We start from the raw sequence: 17277 nt of genomic DNA, 5'->3' as shown, positions 1-17277 counted from the left end.
AAAAATATATATATTACCTGTTTTAAGCTAATAAAATGAATTTAAATCTAAGGACGTTTTAAAATGAATAACTTTTCTCCAATGATTCAAAATTGTTAATAGTAGTATGTGTCTGTGTGTCTGTCTGTCTGTCTGTCTGTCTCACTATGCAGCCCTGGCAAGCCTGCCTCTACCTCCTGAGTGCTGGGATTAAAGGTGCGTGCTGCCATACCCAGCTACTAATAATTTTATTTATGTTTAAAAAGTTTAGGTTTATTTATTTTGTGTATGAATGTTTTGCTTGCATGTATGTATATGTACCACATATGTGCCTAGTGGCTGAATAGATCAGAAGAGATTGACAGATCCCAAGAAAACTGGTGTTATGGATGGTTTTTAGTCACCATGTGGGTACCAGGAGTTGAACCTGGGTCCTCTGCAAGAGCAACAGGTGCTCTTAACTGAGCCATCTCTCCAGTTCTTATCACTAGCAACTTTATAATAAAACTGTCTGCTCGTATGTGAAGTGCAGGCACACTCATATCTCAGCACATGTATGGGGGTCAAGGGGCCACCCTAAGTACCAATTTCTGGCTTTTATCTTACTCCCTATGGTATATCCCAGGCTCACTGGCCCATGAGTTCAGGGAATCTCCTGTCTCCACCTCCCATCTTACCAAGGGAGTGTTGGGATTACAGGCCCATACACCACATCACATCATAGGGATCTGAACTCAGGTCCACACTAGTGTGATAAGACTTTTCCCTACTCAATCATTGCCCCAGCCTAAAAGTAATTTAAAAAAAAATTTTTTTTTTTTTTGAGACAGGGTTTCTCTGTGTAGCCTTGGCTGTCCTGGACTCACTTTGTAGACCAGGCTGGCCTCGAACTCACAACAATCCACCTGCCTCTGCCTCCAACTTTAAACGTTTTAAACTGCATTTTATGTGTGTGAGTGTTTGCCTGCTTGCATTTATGTGCACCACATATGTGCTCCGAATCCCTTGGAACTGGAGTTATGGATGGTTATAAACCACCATGTGGGTACTAAGTAGCAAGCCTCTGCAACAGCAAGGTGTTCTTAACTGCTGAGCCCTAACTCTAACTCACACAATAGCAACTTTTTAGAGGAATGACTACTGTACTGAAATTAGTTAACTTCACTGCTTTTTTTAAATTGTACTTACTATGTGTACATTTATGCACATACATACACCCATGTCCCAACAGGGATGTGTAAGTCAGAGGATAACTTACAGAATTATATCTCTCCTCCCACCATGTGGGTCCCAGAGATAAAACTCAGGTTTTATCAGGCTTGGCAGCAAGTGTCTTTACCTCCTGAGCCACTGTGCCATGGTCTTAAAATGGGGAGATCAGCTGGGCGTGGTGGCGTACGCCTTTAATCCCAGCCCTGGGTAGGGAGAGGTGAGTTTGCTGTGAGTTCGAGGCCAGCCTGGTCTACAAAAGGGAGTCCAGGATAGCCAAGGACTGTTACACAGAGAAACCCTGTCTTGAAAAACCTAAAAAAAAAAAAAAAAAAGGTAGGGGTGTGTGGGAGATCAGCACCTGCTGATCTGTGTCCCTCACCTATTTCTTCTTACAGGGGACAGTATCAGAATGATCAAATGTAAACAGAAGCTGAGAAGTACCTCACGGCACAGCAGGCACTGAGCATGAAACCCTGGGTTTGATCCTCAGCATCAAGCAAAACTCAACTGACCAATCAGAGTAAATTGGTTTGTTTGGCTTGGTTTTGGTTTTTGGAGACAGGGTTTTTCTGTGTAGCCTTGGCTGTCCTGGACTTGCTTTGTAGACTAGGCTGGTCTCAAACTCACAAGAGTCAGCTTGCCTCTGCCTCCCTAGTGCTGGGACTAAAGGCGTGTGCCACCGCACCTGGCTCAGCCAGTGCTCTTAACTGCCAAGTCATGTCTCCAGCCCAACGAGCTTTTACCATGACTATCCAAGACACTCAATGGAAACGCAAGATGCAAAGTATACAAAGTATGCTAGTATCACTATTTTAAATGAAAATTAATAAAATGCAAGTGTCTTATAAGTCTGTAAATGTATCCATAATCCTTAAAAGGACACGAAAGTTATCCGTGGTTCCTTCCTGAAAGGAAACTGGAATCTAGGAATGGGATCTGAGACTGACTATTTACTCTTTGATATAACTTGGAAACTCTGTGCTGTATACCTGCTACCTGTTTAAACGTAAAGCAGCTTAGATGCATTGGTATATTTATCCCCAACACTGGCTCATCAATATGCTTTAACTCTCCTGCCCCAGAGCTTCCTTCCTCTGTAGTCAGAGGGACACAGGACTCGAGGCATAGACTCACTCCTATCTCCAACCTTTCCAGAGCCTTCTTCATACCTCTAATTTGAAACCTGTTCTGTTTAATGCTGTCAACCCAGTGACTGGCACTGTGCCTGGCACATTCCAGGAGCTCACCAAATGTTGGCTGGCTCAATGAATGAAAAGGCGGGTTCCCAAGGAAGCTACAAAACCAAGGACTCACAACAAATCAAGCTCTGTGACAAGCAGCAGACAGACCGGGAACAGAAGGCTTTGCAGTTAACTTTCAACAAATACCGCAAGGCTGAGCTGATGCCAAGATGGCTCCCAGAAGTCTGGCTTTACTACAAACAGCTGTGTGGCTTTGGGAGTAAACTTCACATTTTCCAATTGTCAAAGGAGCTTCAGACTCCCTCCCCCCACAGGTGAAAGTGCAACTTTAATGACAGAAGGAAAGCTAAGGGGCTAGATCCTGGTTCATCCAAACAAGCCCTTGGTTTCCCTCCTCACCTGGGGCCCCCAGGCAGCCCATGGTTTGAAGCACAGTTTGAAAACCAATAGGATAGCAGACTCCTCCCACATTTAAAATATTCCGATTTGCTACTCAATGTAGGAGCCATTTCCCCACCAGCGGACTTTCTTCTGGTGTCAAATAAAAGGAAGCAGTGTGTGATCTCTGTAAAACCAATAAGGTGTTTCTTTGTTTTGTTTTTTGAGTCAGGGTCTCTCTGTGTAGCCTTGGTTGTCCTGGACTTGCTTTGTAGACCAGGCTGGCCTCGAACTCACAGAGATCAGCCTGCCTCTGCCTCCCTAGTGCTGGGATTAAAGGTGTGTGCCACCATGCCCAGTGATAAGGTGTTTCTTTTCTTTTCTTTTTTTTTAAAAAAAAAAAAAAAAATCTTTATTGTATAGAAATACATACATACATACACACACACACACACACACACACACACACACACACACACATATATATATATAAAATCCCCCCAAAGACGCTATTCTCTCATTTCCCTGTCTTCCTCCTCCTCTTCAACGCCTCTGATATAAAGGACATTATTACATGATAAGGTGTTTCTAAGGGGACAAAAAAGGAAAAAAAATCAGCACACAGCCGGGCGTGGTGGTGCACGCCTTTAATCCCAGCACTTGGGAGGCAGAGGCAGGCGGATCGCTGTGAGTTCGAGGCCAGCCTGGTCTACAAAGTGAGTCCAGGATGGCCAAGGCTACACAGAGAAACTCTGTCTCGAAAAACCAAAAAAAAAAAAAAAAAAATCAGCACACAGCCAGGCAGAGACAATAAACCTTATTAGTTTTTCTTATGATTCTTTTTTTTTTAAACAATTATTTGTCTGTCGGGGGTAGGGGATGTCTCTGCCACAGCCTGAGTATGGCAGTAAGAGGACAGCTTGTAGGAGTCGGTTCTCTCCTTCCACCATGTGGATTCCAGGAACTGACCTCAGCTCATGAGGCTTGGGGGACAAGTGTCTTTACCATCTCACAGGCCCTGTTTGGATTTTTGAGACAGAATGTCCCAGTTGGTTTTTTGTTCACTTGACACAAACCTACACATTATCTAGGAAGAGATGATCTTGAGACAATGTCTCTCCCCAGGCTGCCTGTAGACAAGTCTGTAGGGCATCTTTTTCATAATGATTGCTGTGGGTGGTGCCACCCTGGGCAGGTGTTCTTGGTGTGGAAGAGAGCAGACTGAGCAAGCTATAGCTTCTGCTTCAGTTCCTGCCCTTACTTCTTTATAGATGGCTGTGATGTGGAGCTGTAAACTAAAGGAAAGCCTTTCCTCCCCAAGCCGCGTCTGATCACAGAGGTCATCATGTAGGTCAGGCTAGCCTCAAATTCAGGCTCCTCTTGCCTCAGCTGAGGACAGGATTACAGGTATGTACCACCTGCTGAGTTACTTAAGTCTTTAGTAGGAAGGAACAACATAACACTGAGGAGGCCAGGCATTGGCTGGCCAGGGCAGGACTTTCTTCCTTTCAGGGCAGTGTCTTGTCAGAGCCGTGTAGGCTCTACACTGAGAAGCTTTGAGGATGACATGCTAGCACATGCGTTGAACACTGAGGGCATTTGATGAGTTAATGAGGGTGGATCAGCAGAACAGACCGGGAAGAGATGAGAACCATTTAAGGAGTTCTGACTCAGGTGCCAGCACCAGCTCTGAACGCATGGACACTCAGGCAGGGAAAACTGACCCCTGAAGGCCAATGCCGGGGCTTCGACTGTTAAATCCTTCCCTGGTGAGAGCTGCTCAGAAACCTGCTATGTGGATATACGGATTTCAAGGACATCAGGACTAACCTACAATGGGCGCAGAGGTACAAAGTGTAAGTCCTGCCCTCGGGAGGCCAAGGAACAAGGATCACGAGTTCCAGGCCAGCTTGGGTTTCACAGTGAGACCCTGGCTCAGAAGTACAGAGAAAAGAAAGGGGAAAGGCTAAGGAAGAAAGAATGAAAAGAGCTTTCTTCAGCCAGGAGAAAAGGGCAGTTGGTTAAGTGCTTGCCAAGCAAGTGTGAGGACCTGAGTCCTCCAGAAGTCACATGAAAAGCTGATGGTACACACCTGTGACAGGTGGCGCCTGGAGCTTACTAGCCAAACTAGAAAAATTAGCAAGTTCCAGGCCAGTGAGAAAACATCTCAAAAATCAAGATGGACAGCACCTGAGGAACAGCTCAAGCTGGCCTCTGGCCTGCACAAGCACATGAATGTAGCCACACACTCATGCACCAGCACACACGTGGAAACACACACAATGGAGGGGTTAGAGTGTGGCTGCCACTTGTCCTTCACCTAAGACCGAGAAGCCACACTTTGGTCACTGCATATGCTCTGCTCTTTCAGCTCTGCCTTGAGGACAGAGACAGGCTTAGCTAGCTGATGTGCTCTGTACTCTGCCTAACTGTGACCAGCCTCTGTGAGGCTGAGTCGGGCTCCAGGCACTTCTCTCCACCTGACAATCTTTTTGACTTTTACTTTTTCTAGTGGTGTTGCTGACAGAACCTAGTGTCAAACCTGCAAAGCAAACATTCTACAAAGGAGCTACTGACACTCTCTACCCAACAGTCTTATAAAAAGTAAAGGTTCCCCACAGGTAAGCACCACCATTCACGTAAAGACAGGGAACAGGAAAGGCCAACGCAAAGATGAAAAGGTGAGTCATCAGCAGAGAAACCAGACTTTAGACTTTCTCTCTGAGACAGTGTGGTCACCAGACTTATACAGGCAGCTCAGCATCTATGAAAACAATATTCCGTGTTCTTCAGGTTTGGCATGAAATGCAGAACAAAGATGGTGATGACAGAAGTATAACAAACAGAGACACCACAGAGAGTTTTAAATCTAGTCCTCACAGGGCTGGCAGGATGGCTGAGCAGGTAAGGGTGCTTGCCACCAAGCCTGATGAACTGAGTTGACTCCAAGGACCCATGTGTGAGAGAGAATCCTCCAAGTCGTCCTCTGACTTCCACACACTTATGGCACACGCAATAAGTAAATGGACTAAAAGTACATTAATTAAAAACTTCATCTTCATAGTATCTGTGAAGATTTTAATAACACCATAGGTTCATAGATAAGGAAAACAGAAGCCAAGAGAGGGTGAGGCATTTGTTTGGAGCTAGAAATGCTAGCTCCAGAAAGGCAAAGCTAGAAAACAGCAGTGCCAACACCCCTGAGCACTATCTTATGAGGAGGTCACAATGTCCCACTCTGTCCAGAGAGGTAAATACCCTCCTTTGAAGGAAGCCCTGGTAGAAATGCACACAGGTCAAGCTAAAGGCTATGGGCTGCCACACATCCTTGCAGAATTCCTCAGATGTTGAATAGCAGGTTACTTTAGAGCCCATCTAGCTACCTGGAACAGCAGGACCATCAGGTTTGGTAACATGCCTCGTAAAAGCCTGTCTGGGTAAGCCTGCCAAGCCAGGAGTCTCTTGGGATTTGGATGAGAACTGATTAATCAAAGCAATCTCTTGAGGCTCATAGTAATTAAAAGCGTCAAAATGAAAAGGACCCAAAGGTAGAAAAGTACCAAAGCAAAAGTCCTTCATCAGCAGTGAGCCTCAAGAATCTAATTTCAGAATCAGCTGTCAGTTTCCAAGGAATCTCCAACAATAATGTGTTGAAAGCTGCTGTCCAAGAAAGAAAGAAAGAAAAAAGAAAAAACAGCCACATTCCTCTGGATTAAAACAAAACAAAAAAATGAAATGAACAACAACAACAAAACAAACCCTGCCTGTCAGGTGGTGCAGGCCTTTAGGAGGCAGAGGCAGGTGGATCTCTGAGTTCCAGGCCAGCCTGGTCTACAGAGAGTGTTCCACGACAGCCAGGGCTACACAGTGAAACCCTGTCTGGAAAAACAAACAAACAAAAGCCCTAAACAATAAGGAAAAAATAATAAAACAGAGCCGCCAGTGGTGGCACATGCCTTTAATCCCAGCATTTGGGAGGCAGAGGCAGGCGGATCATTGTGAGTTTGAGGCCAGCCTGGTCTACAAAGTGAATCCAGGACAGCCAAGGCTACACAGAGTAACCCTGTCTCAAAAAATTAATTAATTAATTAATTAAATAAAAAACAAGCTGGCTGGGCATGGATGTACACGCCTGTAGTTCCAGCACTTGGGAGGCAGAGGCAGGTGGATCACTGTGAGTTCAAGACCAGCATGGTCTACAAAGCAAGTGCAGGACAGCCAAAATAACACAGAGAAACCCTGTCTCAAAGAACTAACAAAACAAAACAAAACAAACAAGCTGGTTTTGTGGTACACACCTTTGATCCCAGCACTTGGGAGGTAGAGATCCTGTTTCAGAAAACAAAACTAATAAAAATAATAATAAAACAAAAATGACCAAATTAGTAAGGACTTCTTTATGACAATACTCACGTTAACATAAAAAGAAAGAAGCCAAAGACCACAGAACAAGGCTCACTACAGTCTGTTTTCCCACCTACCACAGGGAACACTTTCTGGAGACCTGTGTGGAGTGCCATCCACTGCCGGGCTGGGACTGTGCCCACACAAGAGTTGTACACAGTAGGCCAAAGATAGGACTGCAGAGGACAGAAGAGTCATCTGCCCTTCAGAAAACTGTCAAATCTCAGAGGGGAGTCCTGAGATGCATTGTGTATGCACCTGGAAAGTGGAGCCAATCAAAATGGAGAGTTTGAGGCCTGGGCTGGGTGACACAGCAAGAGCATATCACACAACGAAGGCCTCGGAAGAACAGATGAACAAAGAGGTGAGAGAAGGAAGCACAAGGCTCAGGGGTGGCCTTGCAGGCCAGTGTGGTGGCTCTGCCAGCAGAGGATGCAGCAGTCTTGTCAAAGATCAGGCGGCACCTGCCACTGCCGCGCAGTGCCTCCTCTTAGACACTGTCTTCCCTTGCATGGCAGGAACTCACTCTGCTTTCCTCCTCCCCACAAGAGAGCACCCTGGGGCTCGCGCCCAATCCCTCTTCTCTTGTCCTACACTGCTCCAGCCCTGGGCCCACCCTCCCACTTCAACTCCCTACTTCACACAGCCAAACCTCCTAACTGATGACATCTCTATCTGAAGGTCCCTGTAACTAGCAGGGCTCAAACTCAACAAGAATAAACTGACCTCAGGCAGGCAGCCTTTCCTCCCCAGACTAGTTGCCCTGCAGCTTCCCCCATCCACTTACTACCAATAGCACCTGTAACAACTTCCCACAATAAAACCTTAGTTTCCTGACCACATCTGCTCCCATACCCCGTATCTAGGAAATTGAACCCGGGTCCTCTGCAAGAACAAGTACTCTTAGCCAATGAGCCACCTGTCCAGCATGTTTCTATAATGTCTAGGGTCTTTGGACAATCTGTCTGCTTTGCTAGGAAGGCTTCATGTCTTGGACCTTACTTCTTTTGAGTCTTGGCTCAGATGCCACTTTCTTCTTTTTTAAAGACAGGGCTTCTCTATGTAGTCCTGGCTGTTCTGGAGCTTACTATGTAGACCAGGATAGGCTTAAACTCAGAGGCCTCTGCCTCCCAAATGCTAGGATTAAAGACACCATGCCCAGCTGTTATGCTCTGAAGGCTTTCTCTGACCACTTTTTTTGTAGAAATCGGTTCTCTCCTTCTACCATGTGGGGTGCTAGCAGAATCAAATTCAGATTGCCTGGCATCGTGACAAGTGCTTTTAACCACTGAGACATCTTGCCAGCCCTGCATTAGTTCTTTTATTTATTTACTTTTAAGTCAGAGTCTTAACATGTAGCCTTGGCTGTCCTAGAACTTACTAGTAGACCAGGCTAGCCACTCACAGAGATCCACCTGCCTCTGCCTCCCAAATACGTGGAGTTCTGGGGTCAAAGGTGTGATCACCACACCTGTCTTCTCTAACTGTTTTCAGACAAGGTCTTATAATTTATAACTGTGCTCAACTCTTGGGGAAATTACATATTTTATAAACCAATCTCAAACTACTAGTGACTATCTTGAAATGGAAAATACCAAACCACCAAGCTCATTTTACAGCCAATAAATGGAAGGTTAAACATAAACATGATTTGAGAGAAAAAATGGCACAGGGTAGATATCCCAGTGGCGACATCTCAAATGTGGAAAAACGGGCTGAGAGAAGAGCTCGTGGCTACGCTTGCCTAGCATGCGCAAGGCCCAAGGTCCCATCCACCCTCAGAACCACAAAAAGTTAATTAATTATAAATACATAATTGTGGTAGTTAGAATGAGAATGGCCCCTGTAGCTTAGATGTTTGAACGTTGGGTCCCCAGCTGTTGGAACTGCCTGGGAAGGATTAGGTGTGCCCTTGCTGGAAGAGGTGTGTCGCTGGAGTGGACTTTGAGGTTTCAAGAGCACATACCATTCCCAGTTAGCTCTCTCTACCTCATGCTTGTGGATCAAATGTCAGCTCTCAGCTATGCCTCAAGCCCCATGCCTGCCCTACTGCCATGCTACCCACCATGACAGGCATACCTCTAACCCTCTGGAACCCTGAGTCCCCAAATTACCGTATTTTTCGGACCATAAAACACACCCAGTTTTTAGAGCAGTAAAACAAGAAAAACAGTAAAAACAGCAATCAGACCATAAGGCGCCCCTGAATTCCCCCCCCATACACTTTTGGGGGGAAACGTATATCTTACGGTCCGAAAAATATGGTAAATGCTTTCTTTTGTAAGTTGCCTTGGTCATGATGCCTCTTCACAGCAACAGAAAAGTAACGGAGGAAAGACATGCTCAGGCCCTTCCTTCAATGAGGGAGGCCATAATAATGTGCTCCCACAGGCTCAAAGTGGGCAGATTATAGAAAGTGGGGAAGTGTGGCATGAGGGCTACAATGAGAGCACCTCCACACCCTCAAGGATCTCAGAGCATTAAGCCCTCAGTGTTTTGCTAGCTGTCTCTGGACCTGCTGATCTTACCAGGATTACCTCCTCCTGCTCTAGGATGGCTGCTCTGAGTTATCCTTCAAATCTCAGCTTAGATGACATCAGTTCAGAGACACACCCCCTGCTCCTACCATCTTAAGAAGGTATTCATTTGCTATTCTCGGTATTTCCCCCCTCTGGGATTTTTTGATACATATGTATACATTCACCAAGCACCTACCATGCCCTGGAAGCTGTTTATGTGCAATGAAGGAAACAGAAATATTTGCCAACAAGCAACATTAAATAAAACAAAAAGTAAACAAACAAAAATAAAGCTGCAGACACAGGCAAAAAAAAAAAAAAAAAAAAAAAAAAAAGCAGGAAAAGAGGAGGACAGCAAGCATGGAGCAGGGAAACGAGACTGCCATTTAACTAGTGGACACAGAAGGCCTCCTGGGCTAGGTATGGGTTCAGTAATGGAGCAAGAGCTCAACAAGCATGAGGTCCTGGGTACCATGCCTACCACCCCAGGGCAGATGTGGGAGTGCACCTAGTGCTTCTGAGGTGAGTGTGGCTGGATGTGCTCTGAGGATGCAGCGAATGGGACTGAACACTGTCAGGAGAGCGCCTTGCCATCACTGTACAGGTGTGCTGGCTTTACTGTGGTGTGCTGGGGCCCTGAGACGAGACTACTTTTACACACATGCATCTTAAGATGGTGTCCATTTAAACAGGCTCTGGCTGCTATGGCTTCTGCTGTTCTCACACCGCATTTGTTTTCCAATTCTGCTTTTTCTCTCCCTCGAGTGAAAACACCAATATGGTAAAAACTAGGCCCGGCTTGTTTACCTACTAGCACACCCCAGTGCCAGACTCTAGTAGGCTCAGTAAACACTGAATGAATGAATGAATGAATGCTAGACTAAGGAAGTCTCTGTTGTCAGAATCTCAACACCAAGAATTTCAACTGTTCAAGATCAAAGAATAAAGATGATGAAAGCAGACTCAACATCTGGCTATACAAAATCTGTCCTTCCACCTCAAAGAGCTTAAGACCAAAAACCAATTAAGGTGTGGTTAAAAAAAAAAAGTATAAGGGTCAGTGAGACTGAGAACCTGCATGTGAGCCCTGGGTGGAGCCCTGATGGCGGCAGAAGGGAACGCACTCCCAAAAGCTGTCTTCTGACTCTCACAGGCCACCGCAAGGACGGCCCTGACCGCACAGAAGGGTGTGGAGAAATGGCTCAGTGGATTAAAGGCATTTCTCAGTTCCTGACACCCACATGGCAGCTCACCACTGTCTGTAACTCCAGTCCCAGGGAACCTGTCAGTCTCTTCTGACTTCCAAGGGCACCACTCACACATGGTACACATACATATATGTAAGCACTCATACACATAAAATAATTACCAAAAAAAAAAAGCTTTTGAGACCAGGCGTGGTGGCTCACGACTTTAATCCCAGCACTTGGGAGGTACAGGCAGCAGATCTGTATGAGTTCAAGGCCAGCCTGGTTTACAGAGTGAGTTCCAGGACAGCCAGAGCTACACAGAGAAACCCTGTCTAAAACAAACAGAAAAGCTTTTGAGGGCTGGGGATCCAGGTCAGTGGTGGTATATTTTCCTGGTGTGTATGGGGCCCTGAGTTTTAACCCCCAGCACTAAAAATAAAACACAACAGAACTAGTGAGAATGCCCAGCCTGGCGAGCTAAGTGTGATCCCTATGGTAGGAGGAGAGAGCCAAAGCGCCATCGCACATACGTGCACACACAGAACATAAAACAAAAGATTTTGAAGTATGACTCCCAGTCATCTACCAATTCTATGTGTTATCTTAGGGTACCCTGAAAGGAACGGATTGGAACCTGGGGGATCAGTAACTACGGCATCCTAGCTGATGGACTCTGGAGTCAAGCAGCTACACTTTTGCCTTAACTAGAAGGGGGATGTCCATCTTTAGAGACTACCCTGTTAGAGGTCCAGCCCAAGGCTGAAGACGCAAGGGAGCCTCAAAATCTAGAACCACAGCCAAGCTTCTTGGCCCCACGAGCTAGTAAGATTCATCCTGGAATTAGAGGTTTGTAAAGCCAAAACAGGTCAACACATGCAGAATCCTGCACACTGGTTTGGCAGACATGAGCCAACACTACCGAAGGTTTACCATCTCCCCGCTCCTCAGAACTCTGGAGGCCCTTGGGCACTCTACAGACTGGGAACAGCGATAGCAGCTTGAGAATAGTTCAGTCCCTCTACCAGTCACACTGTCCCGTCTCTGGAGACAGGAGACGCTGGAGACACACTCAATTCAGACAAATTCTTGCAAAGGACTAAGACTAAGAGACCTTTATTAAGAAGGCAGCCAATTAAACAGAGAATTACACTCATTCTGATCACTGCCACAGTAACCCTGAGGGGCAAGAGCAAGAGGGGTGGGGTGCAGAGAGAGAGAAGAGCACAAGACAAAGACAAAGCACAGGTATAGCTAGCAGAAGTGGCAGCAGCAAACTGGGTAAGGTTGTGCACTCCTATAACCAGCACTCAGGAAGCAGAGGCAGGTGGATCTCTGTGAGTTCGAGGCCAGCCTGGTCTACAAAGCGAGTCCAGGACAGCCAAGGCTACACAGAGAAACCTTGTCACAAAACAAACAAAACAAAACAAACAAAAAACCCAAAGAGATGGGAAAATAATTATGGAGAAAATATAAACCAAACAGTTAGGGAAATTGAGAACAAAAAACAAAAACAAAAACAAAACTACTTGGTCAAGTGTGGTGGCAGAGGCAAGCAGATCTGTGAATTTGAAGCCAGCTTAGTTTATAGAGTGAGTTCCAGGACGGCCATGGCTATAGAGAAACCTTGTTTTGGAAAACAAAACCAAAAATAAAAAATAAACCCTACTTGAAAATCCATCAGTGACTCCTCCTTTCCCTGAGCTGGAGCTAACTTTGAGCGCAGCACCCAAGCCCTTCCAGGCTCCGACCTCCGCCCGGCTCGCCATCTCCTCCTCCCACTGGACTCTTTGATCTCCTCCCAGGCAAAATCAGCTGCTGCCACTTTGTTGTTGTTGTTTTTGTTTATCGAGACAGGGTTTCTCAGTGTAGCCTTGGCTGTCCTGGACTCGCTTTGTAGACCAGGCTGGCCTCGAACTCACAGTGATCCGCCTGCCTCTGCCTCCCGAGTGCTGGGATTAAAGGCGTGCGCCCGGCTCCCATCTCTTTGTAAAGTGATAAAGATCAGGGGTAAAATATGAAGACAGAAAAAAAGACCTGTTGAGAAACACACCAAAGTATAAAGCCTAACCAAAACCGTGCCTGCTTCCTGTTAGCGCCTCGGGCTCTGGTGTCAGGCTCGAGGGGTTTCTGGGAAGTGAGCAGTAAACCATGCAGAAGATGAAAGGCCAAGCCCAGTCCCCATGCGACTCACAACAAACTGTTCTCAAATACTTTTAGGAAGTGAAGTAAGAAGCACGGGGTGGGCTTTAGTACTTAAAGATCTAACTGGAAAAGGAAGCAATGCCCTCACACAGCAGCCAGCCTTCCCCAGACGCAGGCCTGAGCAGTAGCACGGCCTAGGGTCAACAGCAGCACGCTCTACCGGAAACCCTCATCTAACCCTACAGACACTGGAAGGGGCTCGATAGTGTTTCCCTGTGACTATTTTGAGTCAAGGTCTCTTTATGTAGTCATGGCTGAAACTCAGTACATACATCATGCTGACCTTGTCCTGCCTCAGCCCAGTGAGTGCTGGCTGGGTTACAGGCATGTGCCACACATTTTTCCAAAAACGTTTATTTTTCTCAGTGCTGAGAATGGGACCAGGGCCTTGCAAATGCTGGGGAAGTACTCTACCACTTAGCTATATCTACATATTTTAGTAGGTTAGAAATCCAGTTTAAGTGAATTATCCAGGTCACACTACTAGGAAGCTACTGACCTGGAGCTGGAGCCAGAAGCCGGCTGGCAGGGAGTCAGTGCTCTTTCCACTGGACCTCTGAGCCTTTGAAGCCACCCAGTGTGAAGCGTCCACTCAGCCCACACTCATTAGATCTCTGCATAGACTCTGAAGGCCTGGTTCTCTGGGATTAGCAAAACCCTCTTGACAGTTCCTAAGATGCAAGGGGACTGGTGCACTCAATTCAGGACAGAGCCCCAAGCTTTGCTTATGCTCCTGCAAGCTGCTTTAAAACAATTATCCCGTGGAAGAATAAGGATAAGGTGATACTATTACGTTCCTGTGAATTCAGTGGAACTAGAAAAACAGATCGCAGAGCTCATAATAGACAGACAGATAAAAGAGCTGAGTGGGGTGGCTCAGGTCTGTAATCAGCTGCAGAGCTTGGGAGACTGAGGCAAGAGAACTGCTGTGAATGCAAGACACAGCAAGAGCCTGGCCAGTCTGGGCTACAGTGAGAATGGCTTTTTAAAAAAGGGGAGGGGGTTCCCAGCACTTGGGAGACAGAGGCAGGCAGATCACTTTGAGTTCAAGGCCAGCCTGGTCAACAAAATGAGTCTAGGACAGCCAAGGCTACATAGAGAAACCCTGTCTGGAAAAAACAAAAACAAAAACAAACAAACAAAAACAAAAAAAGGGGGTGGGGTGGGTGGGTTGGGGGAGACAATTAATGTAACACTTTTACTTACTGCTTTTTTTTTCAAAAATGCAAAGAAACCTTCATAGGGTCACTATGCTCCATTGTACTCAAGAGGAAGTAGGAAGGCACTTAAATCTTTTTTGTGCTGCTGTCAGGGAAACTAAAGCATAACGGGAGTAAGAAAATGTCTACAAAGGAAGAGAACGTCACCCTCCAGCCACCAAATCACCTTTCCACCTGCCAGGCAGGCAACTCATCCCAGGCACCATGACACAGCCAAAGCCCCTTTTCCTTTGGATATGTTCTTCTAGAACATATTGCCTCTCTTTACTGCAAAAGCAATGACGCTCAAACACAGTGGTATTTGTTTCAAAAATAGCCCATTTGGCTGGGCATGGTGGCGCACACCTTTAATCCCAGCACTCGGGTGGCAGAGGCAGGTGGATGGCTGTGAGTTCGAGGCCAGCCTGGTCTACAAAGCTAGTCCAGGGCAGCCAAGGGTACACAGAGAAACTCTGTCTCGAAAAACAAAAAGGAACAACCCATTTGGTGTCTTACAGTTCCCAAACAGCCAGGAAAAACTTCAGCCCTGAAAGTCAAAAAACACTGACAGCAACAGTCTGCGACAGAACAGCCTCCTAATGGACATGGATTAAATGCTTCTTATGTAGATCAGACCAGGCCAGAGGCCAGAAGGCTGCATCCTGACACCAACCCAGACAATATAATGGCGACAATATACAAACTTCTAGACCCCAAACTGTCTCCAGGTTCCTTTGTCCCCGCGCTTTGATGGTCCCTGGACACTTGCATCGGGCGTCTGGTTATGCCTCTACTACTCAAATGACCTTCCACGTGAGATTTAACCTCCTGTGCCTCCGTGTCCTCGTGAATGAAATGAGTAAAGCAATAGCAGCTACCTTACAGGGGCTGCTGGGAGCCCAGTCTACAAAGTGCTCAGCACTGAGCTGTGAAGTCATTAAGGGCTGGATAATCAGTGACAGACACTCTTGTTGTGTTAGCACTGGTACAGGTGTCCCCCCCCCCCTTCTGTCAACTTGTCCCTGAGGGCTCAAAGGACGAGGGGGCGGGAGGCACAAGGCCATTTCTAGACTTTTGCCCCATTTAGGGGGCGGTGGCTGAGAGAGAAGGCCCTGCACCGGGAGGCCCCAGGTTGGCCATGGAGTGCGAAGGGGGAAGCGGAGCGCAGGAGGGGCCTAAGTCCAAGAAGTCTCTCCAGCCGGCCTCTCCAAAGGGGACTGCGGCCCTGAGGTGACGGGTTGAGGCCGGCCGCCACGCCGGCGTGAATGAATGAGCACGCAGCCCTTTTGGCCCAAACTCGGCTCGCGCCCCCCCAGCGCAGCGTCCTCTCCGTGACCTCTGACCTCGCAGACCCTCCCCTCCCCACCCCACCCCCCCGCCTCACCTCGGACCCCTTCCGTTCTTCTATCTCGCCGGGCTGCCTTTTTTATCTCGCCCGCAGGTCCAAACGGCTCCGGGTGCCACGGCTCGGCTCACTTAAGCAGCAAAATGTCCGCAGCCTCCGCCTCCCTCGCCGCCGGTGCGTCGCTACAGCCGGCAGCTCCAAGACCCTTGGCTGTCACCTGCCGAGCGGAAGTGAGCTGCCCGCGCGCGGAACTTCCGGTGGACGCACACCCCGGGGGCGGGGTCAAGGGTGCAACCCGGGGAGGGGCTGGGGACTGGGTAGGGCGGGGCCTAGTGTGGGAGGGGCGGAGCCTTGGCAGGGAGAGCCTCTGTGACGAGGGAGGGTCTGGGGAGGGGGTGTGCTGTGTACTTGGTTCTTGGGAGAGTGGGAGATTTTTGAAGTCCACCTCTTTCTGAGTTGCAGATGGAGAGACTGAATCCAACATCATTAGCTCGGTAAATGGGAAAGCCAAAACCGGAGCTGTAATTCTGATCAGCCGCCAGACTGCGCCTGTCTGCTAGGCTAAAGCTAGACTTTTTCTGCAGTCCTTGGAAAATTCATCGTTCTGGCGCAGAAAAACACAAGCTACTCCCTAGACTTTTCATCCAAGGGGGAACTTCGGAGTGAGCTAAGGCGAATAACATCTCCCTTTGGCCAGGATCTCAACTGATACAGCCATTTCATTCCTGACTTTGCTATTAATTTTCTCTAATACATAATTTGTGTTCTCCCGCCCCCCCCTCACGTAAACCATTATAAGACCTCTATTCTAACATTTTTATCAAACTAATAATATCTGCATTGCAGAGAAAAAAGTATATTAGTAACAAAAGAGAAGACAAAAAAATATATATATATATTAAGTAGGCTTCTGAGACAATCACTTTTTAACACTTGGCTATCTCCTATATTTGATATGTCTAACTTTTTGTCCTTTATTATTTGTGTGTTATTAGTTTTGAGACAGGATCTTGCTATATAACCCAAGCTGGTCCCAGTGTTGAGATCACAGTAATGTACTACCAGCCCTGGTTTGTGTAGTACTGCACTCTTATTAACTCAGGGCTTCCTGGGCCTATTGTAACAAGTGAGTTGCCATCACCTGGGCAGACCTGGAACTCCCCGTGAAAACCAAGATCAGCCTGCCTCTGTCTCCCTGTGCTAGGATTAAAGCTGTGCACAACCGCACCCAGCCATTTTTACATCCTTTAAAGCTTTGTCATAACTGTAGAGTCACAGCAAATTGTTTTTTAAAATATGGACAAAATAGAATCCCATACGCTGGGCCGGAGAGATGGCTCAGCAGTTAAGAACGCTGGCTGCTCTTCCAGACAACCTGGGTTTGAGTCCTAGCACCCATATGGCAGTTCACAGCCATCTGTAACTCCAGTCCCAGGGGACCTAAAATGCTCCTCTGACTTCCACAGGTATCATACATGCACATGGCACACATACACACCAACATAAACAGCTGGGCACTCGGGAGGCAGAGGCAAGCAGTTCTCTGTGAGTTGGAGGCCAGCCTGGTCTACAAAGTGAGTCCAGGACAAGCAAGAAACCCTGTCTCAAAAAAACAACAAAAACCAATAAATAAATAAAAATTTAAAC

At 47.0% G+C, this 17277-nt stretch overlaps 1 protein-coding gene across 2 annotated transcripts in view; it reads right to left on the bottom strand.

Moving 5' to 3' along the window:
* The window catches only part of Ap1b1 (adaptor related protein complex 1 subunit beta 1), a 55920-nt gene extending 40201 nt beyond the window's left edge, over positions 1-15719 (bottom strand). The window contains exon 1 of one of the 2 annotated variants that reach the window (XM_051165170.1): positions 15670-15719. The gene's annotated coding sequence lies outside the window, so the exon portion shown is untranslated. The remainder of the gene's footprint in view (positions 1-15669) is intronic. The other variant, XM_051165171.1, reaches the window with a different exon arrangement.
* Positions 15720-17277: the final 1558 nt, after the last annotated feature.

This window comes from Acomys russatus, chromosome 22 (genome assembly GCF_903995435.1).
Source record: "Acomys russatus chromosome 22, mAcoRus1.1, whole genome shotgun sequence".
NCBI lineage: Eukaryota > Metazoa > Chordata > Mammalia > Rodentia > Muridae > Acomys > Acomys russatus.
The sequence above is the reverse complement of the archived record's forward strand: the minus strand, read 5'-3'. Positions and strand labels throughout refer to the sequence as shown.